General features: G+C 44.3%; 1 long non-coding RNA gene across 6 annotated transcripts in view; it reads right to left on the minus strand.

Annotated features, from left to right (window-relative positions):
- The window catches only part of LOC108448512, a 51,855-nt gene extending 36,065 nt beyond the window's left edge, over nt 1–15,790 (minus strand). For 3 of the 6 annotated variants that reach the window (XR_001864403.1, XR_001864399.1, XR_001864400.1), the window contains exon 1: nt 10,362–15,596. This is a non-coding gene — a long non-coding RNA (uncharacterized LOC108448512). The other 3 variants (XR_001864402.1, XR_001864401.1, XR_001864404.1) reach the window with 3 other exon arrangements.
- Between the last annotated feature and the right edge of the window lie 3,438 nt (nt 15,791–19,228).

The raw sequence follows: 19,228 nt of genomic DNA on the forward strand, positions 1-19,228 counted from the left end.
GCTTAGGGGGGGCGTTTCTTCTTCCAAAATATCCGCACCACCAAGCCTTAATGCACCATCTCGCCCTCCGCATTTTCTCTCCCTGGCTTGCCGTGCTTTCTGCACTCGGACCCTTCTCATGTCTCTCTGAGAAAGGGACTGAAACACACGCCCCGTTCCCTGACCCAGGCCTTCCTCAGTTCTGAGCACACCAACTTAACGGCGTGAAGACATATCTGGGTGGAAAACAGGGTTTCAACAGGCACTAATTACTACCTATAAAAATGAGTCCTACTGAATTAATTTTTGCATGGAATTTACACAGTCCAAGTAAGTCCCCATCCATCCTCCAGAGCTCTGTTTGGTGAAGGGGAGACATTCCCTGCCGAGGCCAGGGAAGGAGCAGGGCTCCTGCCAACTCTTGGATGTCACTGGAGCGGAGGACCTGAACTGCTCTTCACTGTGCCGGGGGCTGGATCCTGCACCCTGCCCACTAAATCCCAGTGAGCACCCTCTTTATCTAAAGGCAAACAGAGCATGGTATCCTTCTGAGCTGCAGAGAAGAGCTGGGGGAAATGCAATTTCATAGTAAAAGTATTGTGCTCAATATTAAAGTGAAAGGTTTTGATTATGCCTAGAAAGTCCTTTTTTTTTTTTTTTTTTTTTTTTTTAATTTTATGTAGCCAGATTATCACCCAGCGTGCTGGATTTACACTGCATTAGCGATTGTCAAGATTAGAGCAGAATCCCCAGATAACAAACAGGAACACAAGACGTCAATTTATGACATAATAGCAATAATCATAGTCAAAAGAAGGATGCAGTGGAGGGCAAGTTGAATATCTTGGCTCTGAAGAGAGAAACTCCCTGCATTGGAGTGGCTTTGATTAAAAATCCCCGTTATGTCCAAAAGTATAATTTTATACTTCTTTTTCCTGACAGAGAGGAAAAACAACAGCTCAGCACAGGTCTGGCAAAGTTGGTGCATCAAATCATCAGCAATTAGAGGGACAAGTTAGGCGATGCAACCTTCCCCCTGGACCCTGCTAAGTGTCTATGCAGGTCACAATAGCTTCCTGGACCTCCCAAAAGAAGGCGTACATAAAACTTGGCATTTCTGTGCCTGCAGCTATTTGGAGCACAAGCTCCAACTGTCCTGGGTTGCAGTGTATTCTATTACCATCCTCATGAGCTGTTGAAGAGAGGCTGAAGGCAGCCCCTGCCCTGCAAAGGGTGTCATGGGCTGGTGTGAGAGAGGCTGTGGAGTTGCCATGCTGGGGTACGAGCTGGATCCTGGCAGCTGGCCTGACCCTGAGGGATTAGAGACTCCCCCACCTTCCCAGCTCACATGGTGGCACACGCTGCAGCTGGGCCCACGAGGCCCTTTTTTTTTCCTGCCTGCCCTGTTCTCAGTCAAGCGCTTGTTGTCACAGCAGGAGGCTTGGGCAGGGACCCCTCTGCACACATAATGCAAGAGCCATGAGATGCTGGGGGACTCAGTGTCCCCTCTGTCCCCTTGCCAAAGCCACCATTTTCCGGAGCTTCTCCTGTACCTGCCATCTCAGTAGACCTTTCTGGGGGAAAAACCTCTGTTTTTTGGGAATCAGGAACCACTCCAGTATCATCACTTCCCTCATTTATGAGTGTCTTTTTTCCAGACCCATTTCTCCATCATGTGTCTTCCTTTGGCTGAAGCACTGATCCCACTCCTTGGGGTCAATCAGCACATTCATGAGGACCAGGCTGGGAGGAATGCACTGTATGATGGTGTCACGGGGTTGCAGTGTATTCTATTACCATCCTCATGAGCTATTGAAACCAGGTGGGGCAGTGTTTCCTTGCCTCCTCCCTCGGGACTATCTTCTGTTAATGAGCCCATCAACACCTGGCCTCATGACTCATCCTCCCATTGTGAGATGCTCCACCCAGAAGGAGGAACCAAGCATTCCATCCTGGATATAATCTGAGATTCCGAACACCACAGGCAACCTTTCCACTGGATTCCCAGAGGACAGGAGCTACATAGCCATCACTGAGCCTTCCAAGGAAGAGCAGACCCCTCTACAGGACCACCGCTTTGACAGAACCACATCCACCACCTCAGGAGGATTGCAGCCACCATCTTATCAGACTGCTACCACACCCTGACTAGCAGGGTGTCAGGTTGTATCCTGACTCTGTCAGTTTGAACCAGTGTTTTCTGCCTTTTTTTTTTTAAATTTCCCGATTAAATTGTTATTCTGACTCAGTGCCTCCCACTGGTTTGTTTTCAAACTAGTACACATGAGCTGCAGGCAAACAGCACTCTCCAGCAGTTCCCTGTTTATTTGTGGGCATGTTGCATATGCATACTGATTTCACCTGCTCATTCCCATTTAGAGCTGGAGCACTCAGATGACTCACATCAAGGCTGACTAACCATTTCTACTATTAGCGGCCTTCTTAATCACTCATAACTCTTTTGGATGGGGAGTGTGAAGTCCTCCAGATCTGATCTCTAGTCAGGGAAGCAGTGGTTGCTTTGACTGTGCTGTGTTTGGGCAAAAATGGCCCAGGGACTTACGAGTTTAAGTGCCCAAGCCACAGAACCTTTATCCCATTATAAACCAAAACTCTGTGGAAATTAAAGACAAAGACCAAAACAAGAGAGAAACAGGCAATAGAAATCTGTTGGGATCAGACTGATGGAGCAACTTTCAATGATCCACTGAAAATCAATTGCAACAAGGGCTGAGTTGTTACAGGTAAAGAAATGGTGCTGAGAGGGGCTGGGGTGCTGCTTCTGCTGCCTGGAGACCTCCCTGCCGAAGGGACTGCATGATGGATGAGCATGCAAGGGACTGTACAGCTGAGTGCTGCCTCGCTAGGGAAGCCAGGGCCCTGCCTGGGACTGCACATGGTCACATCTTATGGGAGCACACCTGGAGCCCAGCTGCTGGCTACAGAGGTACCTCTTGGAGAGAAAGAGGAGGGGGGCAGGGTCAGATCAGAGGAATCCAGCAGCCATTCAAGTTCAAGATGGAAAAATGTATCTGTTCCTGTGTCTGACATTGGTTGAACTTGACTGGCCACTCCAGCTGTTTCAGACTATGCTGTTGTGCAGGTAGTGCCCTAGCCAGGAAAATGCTCTTCTCCCCCTTGGCACTGTCATAACAAACACTCAAAAAAAGCTGGGTAAGCAGTGAAGCTGTGCCATTCTCTGAGTTTGAAAAAGCAAAAGCTATAACTATTTCATTAATTATTTTGGCCAATGAGTTGGAAACAACAGCAGGGAATTCACAATCACTCGCCTGTCATTCTGTCTGTACTGTTTGCAAGGATCATGGCCACCGTCTCATTTACTTTGTGCAATGCCGTAACATTGAGGCTGGCCATGTTCTGGTTTGGTTGTTCCTTACTGCACTGCCCTGGCAAACAGCAGAAGTAGTTTGAGGGGAAAGCACTGCAGCTCTAAACAGTTATTTCTACAAAAGCCATGAGCTTCTCTAACAGTTAAGTGGAGCAAGGTGGAGAGTGAGATCTTCCTGACCAATCCCTCTGTGCAGCTCTACTCCATGATTATAAAAATAAAGGACTCGGGTTAGAAAGTACTTACAACGTGCAGAAGTGTTTTAAATGTTGTGATTCTCCTACATGTGTTCATTACAATGCAATCTGCAGTCACGTATCTGTAGTGTTGCAGTCTCTCCCCGGCCATGCATGAAATCGACTTCAGTAAGAGCTGGGTAACCACTGAAAACAACAGCCAGTCCCTAGGACCAAGAGTTTTGGGCTAGCCTAGAGCAGGCTGCCTTTCCTCCAAGCTCCTGCTTGCCCTGGGCCCCATGGAAAGGTGCACAGCAGCCTGTCAACATCATTAAGGAAAGTCACAAATTTCAGAACTGTTCAATGTCGCACCTGGTGAACAGCCTCATCCTGGCACTGAGGGTATGTGTACATGAGCACATGCAAGTCTGCTTAACAAGGTGCAAGCATACGATGTACCTGGGTGGGAATCACCCTGGGCCCAGGAGCAGCTGTGCCCAAGCCAGGAGCCTTGAGAGTGACCAAGACAAGAGGCTGTGTGTGGAGATGCTCTGGCACAGCTCCATGAGTCAGCTGCCAGGCAGAGCAAGCCACATCTGTCCCTGCATGTCTGTGTAGACACACACTGAGTAACTATGGCTGCTTCCCAGAGCAAGTTTCTAGGCTTCACTATGTTTTTATTTGTCTTGCAAGGGAGAGAGCAAGAGTTCTAATAAATGAAGAGAAAGGGCAGCTTGCTTTGCAGGAGATTTATGTGACAGTCTCTCTCTCTCTCCCAAGAAATCCTTTGTGCTGTTCCTCACGGTTGTCATCCTAGACAGCTGTAGACAGGGTGCACTGACTTGGGGAGCCAGCGGATGAGCACACTGTCACCGCCCCTGCGCTCAAACCAGCAGCATTCACCAGCTGAGTCTGGGTGCTACTGAAAGACACGCTGTGCTGGTTTGTTCCCCGTGTTGCTCCAGTGACCTGAGCTACCCTTTGCAACTCAGGTGGCTTTGGGAGACCCTTGTATGTATTCAGGAAACCCTATGCATCACTGTCAGTGCCTGTGAGCATGGCTGCTACACAATCCCTGTGTGTCTCAGTCCCTCACCCACTGTGGGTGCTGAAAAATCTGCCAGGTCTGTTGGTAGGGTCACAATGCTGGATGGGGACACCACTGCTAAGGGAACAGAGGGCACAGACGGCCCTGGGCCAGCGGCTGTGCACATGAAGGCAGCAGTGGGTGCAGGATGTGCTGCCCAGTGTGCCGAGGCTGTGGTGGGCAGCAAGCAGGGACCATATGGAAGGTGCTGCCAAATGAGGCCATTGAAGCAAAGGCTGCAAATGAGTTTAGTAGACAGACATTTTGAGGAGGGGGAAGCAGAGGGAGTGGAGAAGAGCAGGAGAAAGGGAGAGCTCAACATCACAACCAAGAGGGGCCTGCCAGGGCCACACAGGCTTGGTGGACAGTGCTCCATTTCTCCTCACACCACACCTTCTCCCAGTGCCTTAACTTTTAAGATCCCTCAAAGGAAAGAGGGGACCAAGGTGTCATGGCCCCTTCTTTGTTTTTAATTACTTCCCATTTTAATCTCGATTTGCATGTCGATCTCTCAGAACTGGGCCAGGGACTCTACAAAGCCCTTGTCAGCAACTCCCCCAATAATAAACAGGAAAAGGCTTAAGGGCAAAATCACTTGCATGTTAATGAGACTGTTTGCTGGAGTCAAGAGAGAAAACAGCAAACAAACAAATGGACTGAATTCCAGCGGCAGCTGTTTGCTCCTTAATCTCGGCTTGTCAGAGCTGCCCTTTGATGGGACACAATCTACACAAACGATTGTGCTAAATCTTCTAATCTACGTCCTCATTATTACATCCCTTCTTACGCATGTAAATCAGGGACAAACTCATTTTAATATTTAGATAGATTATGGAAGGGAAGGGGAGGGGATTGGAGGGGAAAGGAGCTGCTGGTGGTGTCTGCTCCTGCCGGTTAGGAGGGGTGTTAATGAGGAGCACAGGGAAGGGAGCTGTCTGCATGGATCCCAGGGCAGCAGCAGGAGGAGGAGCACCTGTTGTCAAGGCAAAATGGGGAGTCTAAAGGAGCGAGGACCCTGACACTGGGATTCTGGAGAAGACCATGGGCATGGGTGATTGGCAAGGTGATGGAACAGGGCGTTGAGGAGGACCTCACCCTGGCATTCCCCAAGCCCTCTACCCATGCACTCAGCCTCTGGCTTTGTTGAAGTGGGATGCTGGAGGAAGGTTTGGTGTTGTACATGGGGGCTTGGTGGTGGCATAGTGAGAGATGACAGGGCCTCACTGTGGGGGCACACCAGGGCCCTGACATTGTCCCTGGGTACCTTGCAGTGCAGGGCCTCCTTAGAGCACAGCATTGTGGTCTCCCACCCCTCTTCAACCTGCCCTCACTGTTAGTGAGCTGAGGATCAGATCAACCACCAGGCTGGAGAAGCAGGCTAACACCTAACTGTAGAATTCAAGGATGCAGCCTCACTGCCTCCACACAAATGTCATTAGAGCCGTGGTTATGGTCTTTAATAATGCTAAAAATAATTGCTTTTGCAACAAACACAGCTGTGGGGAAAAGGGCTCTCCTGCATTTCCCTGCCTCTCGCATCTCCTAATCCAATTGTCAACCTACAACCTGCCCCTTAACCTTCTTCTTCAACTGCAGCAAAGGCGTGATACACCAGCCTTATTTCTCTGAGCCCCTCATCCTCTTCTGCTCCAGGAGGGGCAGTCTTACTGTAAAATAGGGAAAAAAAAGTTTAAAACAACCTGGTTAATTCACAAATTTGCCATTGACCTCACACCTTTGAAGGAAAGGTGCAGAGGGTGAGAAGCTTGGTGCACAAAAGGTGAGTACAAAGAACAGCAGAGGCAAGCAGGAATATAATCAAAAAGGCCAAGCATAAAATAAGTTTGTAAGTAGCAGGATAATCAAAGGGAACAAGAAATCATTCTGTAAATTCATTAGTAGCAAGAGGAAGACTAAGCAAAATATTGGATCTCTGCTCAACAGGGAGTGAAAATTATTGACGGAGGATAATATTAGAGAAACTAATAACAGTGATAAAGAAGTAAAATCTTGGCATAGAATAAAAAAAGTGTATGGGAGAGGTAATGTTATTGAGTTAGATGCATTCAGATTTATTTGGCATAACGAGCTTCATTGAAGGTGCTTAGAAATCTGGCTACAGCAAAGTCAGTAGTGGCTGTCTTCCAGAACCTGTAGAGATGTGGTGGAGTACAGGAAAATCACAGGCATTGCTCTTACAAAAGTGAAGGAAAGGGTGATGTGTAATTATAGACCAATCAGCTTAATTCCCTTTCCCATTAAAATTCTGGAATAAATCACCTAGTTATCTCTAAATATCAAAGGCTAAAATGAGACAGTCAATTGTTTTCAGTGTAAATTTGTCAAGGATCAGTCCCTTCTAGTCAATCTAATTTCTTGCTGTAGCAAGGCAACAGGTCTTGTAGATAAAGAAGGAACAGAAGACATTGAGTATCTTTACTTCCATAAGTTGTTTAGGCTCCATTTCAAAAGCTATCCTTATGAGTAAACTAGGGAAAAATAAATTAGCAGAAACTAACGTTAGATAGATGAAAAACTAGTTGAAAAACTGTGCTCAGCAAATAGTCCTCGGTGGTTTACTATCAAAATAAAGGATGCATTGAGAATAGCTCCGTGAAGATCTGTTCTGGGTCTCGTTCTGCTCACTGATTAAACTAACAACATGGATGACAAAAGAGGGAGTGGGGACATCAGGAAGACACAGACCTGGAAGGCTCTTTAAGTACACTGAAGGACAGACTTAGCATTCAAAATCATCTTGGCAATTTCGGAAAGTGGTTGAAAAAATGTAGCTGCAAATCAGTAAGAAACCATGCAAAGAATCTCAGTGATGCAGAAAGAATGAAATGCATAAATAGGGGTTGGAAAACAACTTGTTATGCAGCAATTCTTCCAAAAAAGCAGTAGGGGTTAGAAGGGATTACAAGCACTGTCAAAAATAGTATAGTGTTGCAAATAAATCAAACCTCCTACTGTAAGGAATGGATAAGACTACAGCTGTCGAGACGTCTGGAAATTACCTTTCCTTGTATTCAGCATGGGTGAGACTTTAGTTGTATTGAGCCCAGTTTTGGAATTGCCCTTCTAAGTGGACTCATTGCAGAGTGCCTAATGAAGGACACTAATGATCACAGATCTGACACATGTCCTGCAAGGAAAACCTGGAAGAAGTGGTGCTGTGTAACTTGAAGAGGGAAGACAGGGAGACGATAAAAGAAAATCCCCAGGCAAGAAAGTTGTATAGGAAGAAGGAAAAAAGCTGCCCTCTGTGCCCATGGCATAGGAAGTTGTAGTAAGAAAGATCTGTTAGACATCAGGAGAAAAATTAAGAAAAATGAGCAGGGGGAGCAAAACAGACTGCAAGGGAGATACTGGAAGAGATTGCTTAGATGCTTGTCCCTCTGTCAAGAATGAGATGGGTATAACTGGTCATGACACAGGGCAGAACGGAGGAAGAGACAGCTTCTCTGGGTTCCCACTAGCCCTAATTTTCTAACAATCCATCTCCTCATTTCTGACATCCACAATCTAACCTTCAGCGGTGTTTGAGATGCAAGTACGCAGAGAGAGATGAGACATAAGGAAGTGACACTGGTTCACAGAACACATCACTGCTCTCCTCGCTCACACCCCACTGTATTCTTACTAACCAGGAATGATGACAGGATGGAGACCTGAAAAATGATGGAAACCCAAGAGTTGACCGAACTCTGGACATGGACAAAGTATTGGCCCTTACCATCTTCTGGGGTCTGGCTGAAGGAAAAGGGCAGGGGTGTGCCACCCAGATCACTGCCATGTGAGCCCATGACTGACTGAGCATTGCTGTGAGAGTTAAAGGAGTGGTGTGAGCATCTGCTTCCCTATCACCACCAGAAAACCAACCTGACTGCTGGGACCGCTCCTCCCTGCTAAGAAAGCTAAATCAAGTGATGCCTTGAAGACTTACAATAAACTGTCTATATACCCTAATAGAAATATCTATTTCTGCAACATTTCCTTGGGGAAATCTGGGGAGGTTGTAAATGTATGAGGTTGGCATGAGTATCTACCACAAGTAATGGAATTTCAAGTAAAGGCTGGAAATTTTTTCCTTTACCCTTTCTCTCTATTCCCAGCTATTTTCAGTCTGTATTATTGTACTTCATCACCTTCTTTCCTTGACCCCATGCATTCTTAATAACAGAATAGAAATATAGGACCATTTATGTTGGAAAAGACCTTTAATAACATTGAGTCCAACCATTTACCCAGAACTAAACCATGCCCCTAAAACCCACATCTACATGTCTTATAAATACCTCCAGGGGTATACTCAACCCCTTCCCTGGGCACCCTTTCCAATGCTTGACAACCCTTTCCATGAAGAAATTTTTACTAATATCCAATCTAAACCTTCCCTGGCACAACCTGAGGCCATTTCCCCTTGTTACTTCGGAGAAGAGACTGAACATCACCTGGCTACAACCTCCTTTCAGGTAGTTGTAGAGGAGTAAGTTCCCTCCCGAGTCGCTTTTTCCCCAGGCTAAACACCCCCAGTTCCCTCAGGTGCTCCTCACAAGACTTGTGCTCCAGACCCTTCATGAGCTCCACCACCCTCCTCTGGACATGCTCCAGCCCTTCAATGTCTTTCTTGTAGTGAGGGGCCCAGAACTGAATACAAGATTCAAGGTGTGGCCTCACCAGTGCCACGACCAGGAGACGATCACTGCCCTGGTCCTGCTGGACACACTATTTCTGATACAAACCAGGATGCTTGTATCGTACACTTGTATCACACTTCATGCTCCCCATACCCTTGTCTGTCTGAGGAGCACAAACCCTTTTATTTGAGATCAGGGACAGACCATGAGAGGATAATGGTCCCTTGGCCAGATGGGCCTTGGACTTATATCCACTATATCTGGGATTAAAGGTGGACACATTCTCAGGATCCATCTTTTGAGTCACTACGAGCAGCTCGCCATTGTGTTCTAGACATCGTGCTGATTCTCATGTTGCATTGTCTGCCAAGCCAGGATATTAGGTCTGGTCTTCAAAGCTCTCTCAGAGTCAATTATGTCTGAGTCTGCATTTTCATCACAGCCCACCTGCTCCATTGGGAAAATACAGTTGACTAAGTCTATGATGAAGTGAGGGAAACTGGAGATGAAATGGAGATAAATGTCAATGAGGTTTGGCTACTGAATAAGTTTGCAAAGGAAATACACTACCCCAGACTGGATAAGTTTAGGACACACAGCAGTGCTCCCTTTCTTATGAAGCTTTTCTACCACAACAGAAAAGAGGGCTTAATATTATAAAATATGATTAAAACAAACAAGAAAATGCAATAGTCTCTTCTTAACAGACTGTATCACCAGTTACCAAACTAGTTTAATGGTCATAAGGAAAACTGGTTTGAAACCCTAAGACATTTAGCAGCCCCCAATATACTTAAGGGAAGGCAACATCAGAAAAGACACAGAACATACAGAAGATTGCAGGAAAAAATGTCACAGAGGTTGAGATGGGACATGGTACGTTACATAGGAGTTTCCTGCCTTCACTGGGATTTATATGAGCCAAGCAGGCAGGATGCAAGGAGTCAGCAGCATTGCACAGCTCCTGTGTCTGGCCGTGGTGGCTACCACCAGCAAGAGGGCAAATGTCTGAGAGTGAAAACGTCTAATCTATTAAATGTTCCCCATGAAAGGGCTCCTACAGTCCTACCAGTTACTCTGGGGAAATGTCTACAGTTTAAAGTCATCCATCCCCTCTCAATACTCACCTTTATCCTGTGTATAGGTGATCTGTGATCTATCTTTCACTTAGTGACTAGTACTCCTCTTCCTGGTGCTAGCCCAAGTCTTAGTCTTCCTCATCAGATTTTGCGCCTTTCTGGTAGCTGAAGGATTACTACTCCGCTTTCTTCAGTTATCACTTAAGTTAGACACATCTCTGCATGGCTCACAGACCAAAAGCACAAGTTCCCAGGCATTTTCTTTCCTCTTTTCTACACTCTGTTCCATTTATCAGTATTTCCTCAAAAAACAAAAGTGCAAAACCGCTCAGAAAATTTGAGTTTTAACATTGGAGAAATACAACGTTAACAGGCTGCTCCACAATGTCGTGTTTCTGAACGTGGAGCTGTCTCAATCCTTTTTAGAGCTTTGTCATATTGCAAATATACATTGTGATCATACCAAACTATTATGCTCAGCTGTTCTCACTGTCCTACTGTCTGTCTCTGAGGCACATTTTTTGGCTCTGGGATTTTTCCCTTATAACAGTTCGCTGAGTTGACTCCCACCTATGTTCTCCATGCTCCAGCTCTCTGGTTCTCTTCCACTGATGGGCAGAAATTCTCCCAAATCAGTATCCTGCAAATGGCATTAATAGACACCTCGATCAGCTTTCTTCATTTTTTATGACGACTTGAAGAAGGACCGATTTAAATCCTCCTTGCTGGAAACTTTTGTCCCAACCTTATGGTTTCAGTCAGTCATATGGCTGCATTCTCATTATCACTGATAACTCCTATCTGAAAATTCAGAATAATTCTTCCAGTGGCAGTTTCACATTTTGCTAATTAGAGCCTCAAGAACAGACCTGAAAAGGGAATTTTTTAATCAACAAAAAACCCCCTGCAGAGCTGAACAAAGCCCAGTGTATTTCTGACACTGGGCAAGAAGGTCACTTGAACCAGTTTAATTTCATTTGCATTGTATTCTTGGCAATTCGACCTGAATTTATTTTGACAAACAAATCTTGTGAGTAGTCTTCCCACACACTGAATGCATCTGTGGTGTTCCCTTCCTCCAACAGTTCCATAATACTAAGACAATTCAGTATGCACAGCAAAATTCCTCCTGTTATGATAAAGTGATGGAAATTAGATTTTTGCTATAGCAATTGAGTTTAGCATTCTTTCCCTCTTTGGAAGATAAATTTATCTATCATGTTTCTTTCTTCAGCACCTAGGTCTGTGGCATCCAAATGTAGTAGAAAAGTAATATAGCCACAGCCCAGAACAAGAACTTCATTTTAATATTCCCTTGTTCTGAGGCAGAGGAATATGCAGTTGTGCTGTTCCATTACTGCAAAAGCAGAGTAATGCCTCTCCCCCCTTATAGTGGGATCCATCTTACTTAACTTTAGATGCCCACAGCTGAGCTAGTCCTGGGCTACTTTTGTAGTCAGTATCTCATCAACAAAGTCAATGGAGATGCAATTCCCCTAATCCAGTTTATTTTACCTGTATCAAGTTACGGTAAACCATGTCATAGGCTCTACTGATCCTATTGATCAGAGTCCTCTGGCTACAATGGGAACATGCCCAAAGTAGACTCCCTACCCTGTAGGTATTCATGCTGGATCTGATGTATCCCACTGCCACACTGTGTTCTCTCTGGACAGTATTTGACTCCATTTCTCCATTTGCTCATTCTGACAGTTCCCATATAGATGACAATAAGCCAGAATCTTGGGGCTGTTCTTTCATATTGTTGCTACCACAATGCTTTAGTCCAGTTCCTCTCTGGTACTTGGCTACTGCCTTTGATCATGGAACCTCTCTTTGAAGTTTACCTACGTAAGTTTTTCCTGATTCCAAAACTCAGAGTTTGGGACAAGCAATGAAAGACTGGACTACGTCTGTCAAAGACCAGAGAGGCATTTTTGAGTAGCCTCCAGGGCTCCAATCAGGCCTGCACAAGTACTAGGCTTGGCAGCTAGCTGATGTTCTGAGTTGGAGTAGCTCCTTTACTGCTGCACTCACCCTACAGTCAGGTCAGTGCAGCTCTGGGGTATCCCACTGTAAATCATGAAAAGATGTGGGTTGGAAACAACCTTTCCCTGGGAGGCAAAGGGCACCTTTGGGTGCTGATTTGGTCACTGTTTTCAGCCTTCGGAGAAATGATGTTCAATACAGGTTGGTCCCTCAGGTAAAGTGAGACAGGTCAGGCTTGATGGCCTCTTGTATGTGTGTTAATATCCAACACACAATACCCAAATATTCCTAGCATCCTCCCTCACACCTGAGTCCTCCCAGGGAGCAAGGGCAGCTTTTGGAGACTCCTCATTAGGTCACCGGCCTTGGGAGCTGAAATCTCCCCTCCCCCACCTTTGTACACAACTGTTCCTCATTTACATAAATTATCTCTATTCAATTAACTGTCCAGATGTCCGAATTGTGCCACCAATGATCTGTGAATGAATTAAAAATGGAATATAATTTAATAATAACTGATTAGAAGGAGATTAGTTGTTATATAAAAAGCAAAAACCAAGAGACAGCTAGTTGCCCTTAATCCGAGCCAATCCACAGTAATTATAGAAATACAGTCTCGCTTGCTCTTCTTCCCATTTCTCTTCTTCTCCCCCCACATTTTCTCTTTTTCTCCTTTTCCCTTTTCCCTCTGTCCTTTCTTTCCTCTCTCTCTCTCTCTCTCTCTCCCCCCTTTTCCTTTTTTGTTTCTTGGTCTCCATCCCTCCTGTGCCTTCTCTCCACTTTCTCCTCCTGATTATAACTACCTACGTCAACAGAGTCAAAGCCCCTCCGGCTGCTGATACACCCGTGTAGCTGGGGATGTCCTGGCAGGTCCAACCAGCAATAGCTTTCAGCTGCATTAACATCCTGCCTTTCAAGCCATGTTAATGATGGTGTCTTTATGCTCTCACTTTTCTGTTAAACATTTCTGAAATCACTGCTTTTTCCCTAGGTTCCTAAGGCAGGCTCTTTAAAGGTTTCCCTCTTGTCTTTTGAAGTTGTGCAGAGCAATTTCTACACTGTCCTGGGTGTTTTAAAATCATATGCAGCACAGAGGCTCTGCTCCTCCTCTTGCACCAGGAAGAACCAGCAGCAAGTCCCTGAGCCCCTGTGGTGTCTCTTCTGAAAAAGAGCACCCAGACTTTTCCAGGAAATTTGCCATGGGTTTTTTTAGTGCTGTTTTCTCCTCTCGCAAGCATACAGCCAAAATACCCCCGAGCCAGGCTGAGATAGTGCCAAACTTAGTTTTGGAGGCAGAAAAAACTGGAGAGAAGAATACAGCACCTTGTTACCTGAATGCTCCATGGGGATACCCCACCTTTTCTAACAGAGCTCCCTCCCTCCCTCCTAGCTGCCACCCACCTATGTCAGCTGGGACTGCTGGTGCAAACCTCCACCACTCCCTGTGATTTGCAATGCCACGAAGCTGAATAACTAAAAACTATTATTAGTTTATTTTTATTCCTCTTGTAAATTAAAACAAGAAAAAAGATAATTTGTTGATGTTAGTGGACAATTGATTTCAGGTAATTTCATAACATGATTTGGAAACTATCAGCCAGTAACAACCTAAGTCAGATTTACCCACTAGTTCAACATGGGGCTTGCAGACGTGGATAGTGATGATTAGGGATATTGCTTACAGACACACTCTTACAAGAAAAATGAAGCTGAAAACAGACATATTCACTGTCATAGACTCATCTCCCTGTACTAAGATACCAGATATTTAAAACCTCCAATGTCTTGGCTTGCTATGTGAATGCAGTCTTTCTGAATTAAAAGCTCTGCTCTCCCTTCATACATCACCCTTAAGAGCAGTGCTCACAGCAGCCCTTTTTGCCTCTTCTAAGCACTAAGCCATCTGCAGATGGTTGGCTCTACCAACGTGGAGCAGAAATCAGAGAGACTGAATGTCTAAGACCCAGAGAGCAAACCTACATGATGTAATACTACACAGACCATTTTGATGAGCTCACTGATAACACTGTGATGGTAGCTGGTAGTTATTTTACCCTTTAATGCACCTTTTAGTTCATTAAAATGGAAGGGTATTTGTAGACATAAAGGATGTAGTTCATGCTACAGCTTCACCAAGAACCAGCAAATGTTTCCCAAAATAAGTTTTGAGAATGTTAGCATCAAAAAACCCAACCATTTCAAAAGCAGTAGAAATTAATTACTACAAAATGTGTAAAGTTTTGAATACCCAATCATTCAACCCTTTTCATTAGCACAAATTAAAATGTGAAGATTTATTTCATCATTCCAGTAACATGCTGTTTGGGTCAACTTCTTGTTTTTACTGTGGAAACACCATCCTGACCTTCAAAAATATTTATGAAGGTTTATTCTTGTAAACAAGTTTGTGTAAGTGCTGGAAGCACACAGTATTTTCTCCCTGTTTAGTTGGTCACTCCAGAATGGACCGCCAGTTCCAAAGGAATCTGATCAAGAGCTAATTAAGGTAACATGTCTCATTTACAGGTCACTGCAACTAAAATTGTTCATTAACTGTAATTTCTGTGTTGTTGCTAAATGTTATGATGCTGCCTTGCAGCTCACTATATTTGTGCTTTTCACAAAGACCTCTAAGAATCGTGAGAGTACATGAAAATTCCAGCTTTTATTAAAAAGCACTGCTGGTGCAAAAGGTTTGACAACACCAACTGGAGCCATTTCAATGCAGAAAAAACTGAAAGAAGTTTAATACATTATTGAAAGCCTTTTACAATTTTCAACCTAATGTATTTATTTTTTATGGACTTAATTAAAAAACTTTGTACTCTTGGGCTTCTGCAGTGAGCATTTTTATATTTTGATAATTAAAATGTTATCGCTCTGTGGCTAGAAGATGCATTCAGCAGACTTTGAAGACTTTTTACATATGATTTGACTTTGATAGTCCTATTTTTCTGAGTAACATTTTACTCACAAGTAGTTAAATTGGCTTCTATGAGTATTATTCAATATGATAATGTGAGGAGAGGTAGCAAATCTGTCCCCTAGGTTAATGCAAGACAAGCCATCGTTACTGAAGGTATATTAATGATTTCTGGTTTGAAAAAAGTGTTTTGTTCTGTTTTATAAATCCATCTCTGAAGCCCACATGAAAACATTTTGCGCTTTGGTATTTCTGTTGCAGAGATTCAGAGCTAAAAGGATTACTGAAATGCTTTTTTACTGTTAATTTTCCCAGGTTTAGATTTATGTTAGAGGATGTGTCAGCTGGAAGCATGATCAAACCCTTAACACATGTTACCTTTTTATTCTTCCTCTTTTTGCACTATTTCCATCAGGGGTTTGGTATCTGCTTTTCTAGTGGTCATTATCCTCTGGAGCAGCCTTAGTTTGAAGTTGGTTTTCTTGATGATTGTTATGGAGATCTTCAGGAAAAGGATGTGCATTTACAACCAACCTAAGAACAAATTGCAATGTTTAGTTTCATCTTTTAGTCTGGGTTTTGTTAAGAGTCTGAAAACAAAGGGCAGTGCCATGGCATGAGCAGAAGGACCAGGAGCACTGCAGCCCAGTCCTAAAGTAATCAGATGGCAGTGGGTTTTATCACACCAAAGCCAAGTGACTTCTCCAGACCACCCCATGTGCAGGATCTTCTCCAGCTGATACTCCTGCATGCCGCCTGTGAGGGGCAGTGGCACCACCCTGTGCCGCTGGCTTTTCCCAACCTCATCCCTGGGCAGCAAGCACTGCTTTCTTTCCAGGGCCTGTAAACACCACAGTTCAGTTCAGAGTGCTTCCTTATCTCTTTAACCTGTTCACATCTAACAAACGTGCATGGCTCATTTCCCTGGGCTCCACCTCTGCAAGGCAAACCAAGCCCCTGGCAGGTGGCTGAGAGTCAGCTTTGCCCGTGCTGTACCACACAAAACCAGCAGCACTGACAGAGGCTTCTCCCATTCCAGACTGTCAAAATGCTCTTTAAAGTCACCCAAGTTCAACTGTAAAGTGCTTGGGGAGTGAGATTGTGGCATTTTCAGGACTCTGTGCTGATCTGAAGGTAGGCTCCTCAGCTCTACACAAAGATGAAGGCAGAGATGTGTTGCTAAACAGAGGCTATTTTGCAACAGAACAGGACAAGTCTTCCAACAAAATGGGATGAATATTGGAAAATATGCAAGGATGCAAGATGAGAAAGAGGCCCAGGAGAGTTCATAAACAATGGACCTATCGCAAGAAACCCAAAGCTGGGATACACATGAGATATCACAGCTACTAATACAGACTCCGAGGAAACAAAGGGCACCCTGGGCTCATTTTGCTTCCTCTGTCCTTTGGTTCACCAAGGGGGAAGCAAAAGAATGATGGATTCCAGTGGTTCAAACCAAAGGGGTGTAAGTGACACCTGCTGGCAGATGCCTGGCCACCAGAGCACAGTCTTCCTCCTTGATGTGGGAGCAAGGGTGGCATGGGATTACCATGGGTCACACTGAGCCTCCACACAGCCCCAGACTCATAGAGTACCCTGAGTTGGAAGGGACCCACAAGGATCACCACAGTCCAACTCCTGGGTTGGGAATGTCATCTGTTTAGATCCAACTAGGGTTTCCCAGAGAGGAGAACCTTTTGCCTCCATCCCTTCACCCTGATTCCCCATTACTGCATTCAGTGGTGGCTCCATGGATTTTTTTTAGACATTTCATGACTCTGACTGCCCTGCAGTTAGGTTATTAATTCATTAGGGCACACCGGGAGGCACTAAAAACAAGTGCTGAAGACTTGGCACCTCTACTGTAGATGTTTGGGGCAATTTCTTTGGCTTAGCTCTTCTCTGGAGTGAGGATCCATCAGCAGCTGGAGAGTGTTGGGAGTGGGGGCATGAACCACATCATCTTGCAATCCTGTTTCATCTGCAAGGACACCCGGTTGAGCCTCCTGTGACCCCCGTGCAACACAGAGAGCAGCAACTGAGGTGAGTGGAATTTGCATCTGGAGGGCACCCTGGATCCAAAAGCCACATTCAGTGTAGACAGACTCATCAGTCACCAATCCTAACCTGAGCCAAGACTGCAAGGTTTGTCCGTGGGGAAGTATGTATTTTAGAAGGTCTAAGTGGGAAAGACCATTCCTCAGGTAAACAGTTTTAATGCTGGAATATTAAACATGGCTGTAAATCAGATTCTCTCATACTGTGGGAAATTCTAGTATTTTAAAGCATTTTCTCTCCATGGAGAATTAACGTTGTAATCTTAAAATGCTGTTCTTGCAACTGATTCTTTTTTTTTAACTAGTCTTACAGGTCATCAGCAACAGCTGACAGCAAACAATGCCTGCACTATACAGACACTGTGATTGACAATGGAGGTAGTGATTCCTATTTTATATTTTTAAATCATTAAGGTCATCAGAAACTTCATGGCACATGAAATATTTCACACTCTTGGCAGCATGAAGATTCTCTGCTGTGTTATAACAAAAGGATTTTCCATTAATTTAGTATTTACTCAGTACTATGTAGCAAATGTACTTAACAGTTTGAAAATTAAAATGAAAATAGATTTAAACAATTTTTCATGCTATAATGTGATAGTAGTAGAATAATATAAAATGAAAATGCATAAATTAACATAAGAAAATATATTTCAGAACAATTTTGTAAAACAAACTGTTTCAAAATATATTGCTCTAGGGATTTCTGTAAGCGACTATATATTTTTCTGTCAAAAGCCCAAATACTTCCATCCAAAGAGGTTTTTTTTCAACAAGAAGCTGTTTTAAAAATGTCTTGCCTAGTCTACTAATTATCCTTACTGTGAAAAATTCAGGCCTTATATTAATACTTATATTTAATTAAATTAATTATGAATTAGTTAGCTTGACCTTCTAGTGCTAAATCCTGTTATGCCTTTGTCTAACAAATTAAAGAACCTTCCATCCTTTGAAAGTGTCTCTCCTAACCGCTTTCAGAGGGTGACCGAGCCACCTTTAGATTTTCCCTCCTGAAGCTGAATAGATCAAGCTTCTTAATTCTCACTGTATGACAGGTTTTCCAGCTCATGGGTTGTTCATGAAGCTCTTATCTGAGTAATTTCCAGTTCTTTGGTGTTTTGGGCTTTTTTTAAATGTAGATACCAGAAGTGGATACAGTATGAATCTGTTATGGTCTTGAGCTGCCAAGACCATCCTCATCCTGCTAGGTAATATTTTCTTGCCGATAGATCCAGAAATGGCATAGCTCTGATAGAGCAGATTACACCAAAAATCCATGCTTAGTTTTTATTATCTGTTACATCTCCTCCATCCTCCTCAGAGCCACTGCTTCCCATGACAGCAGCGTGTGACCTTCATTTTCTGTTCTGAGATATACAGTCTTGCATTTGGCTATATTAAAATCACATATTGTTCAAATGAGCAGAGCCTGCCAAGTGATCCAGATTGCTCAGTATAACTGACCTACTCCCATCATTATTTATCACTCCACCAATTTTTATGTCAACTAGAAATCATTACCAGCATTGATTCCATATTTTCTTCTGAGTCACCACAAAGATATTGCACGGTATGGACCAAGAACTGATCTCTAGACAGCACATCTTCAAAATTTCTCAGGCAGTGGGTGATTCCCCAGTGAATTTGTCAGAACCACTAATTAGTCAGCTTTTAATTCATTTAACACGTGTAATTCCGATTCCACCTCAAGGTAATTTTTTACCAAGAAAGTGACGGGGTGCCAAGTGAAGTGCTAGCCCGGCACCCAAACGCACTGTGACAGCGGCGGCCTCCACACTGCTCTATTTTTCCCTCCCCCGCAAACCAAGTCACACTCCAAATGACGTTCCCCATTGAGCCCCCATCCCCTGGAATTATTGGAGCCGTGGATTTGGGCACTTCATACGGCGCCGTGCGCAGCGGCCCTCGGCGCTGGTGCG

The sequence above is a fragment of the Corvus brachyrhynchos genome, unplaced genomic scaffold (genome assembly GCF_000691975.1).
Source record: "Corvus brachyrhynchos isolate BGI_N302 unplaced genomic scaffold, ASM69197v1 scaffold115, whole genome shotgun sequence".
Lineage (NCBI taxonomy): Eukaryota > Metazoa > Chordata > Aves > Passeriformes > Corvidae > Corvus > Corvus brachyrhynchos.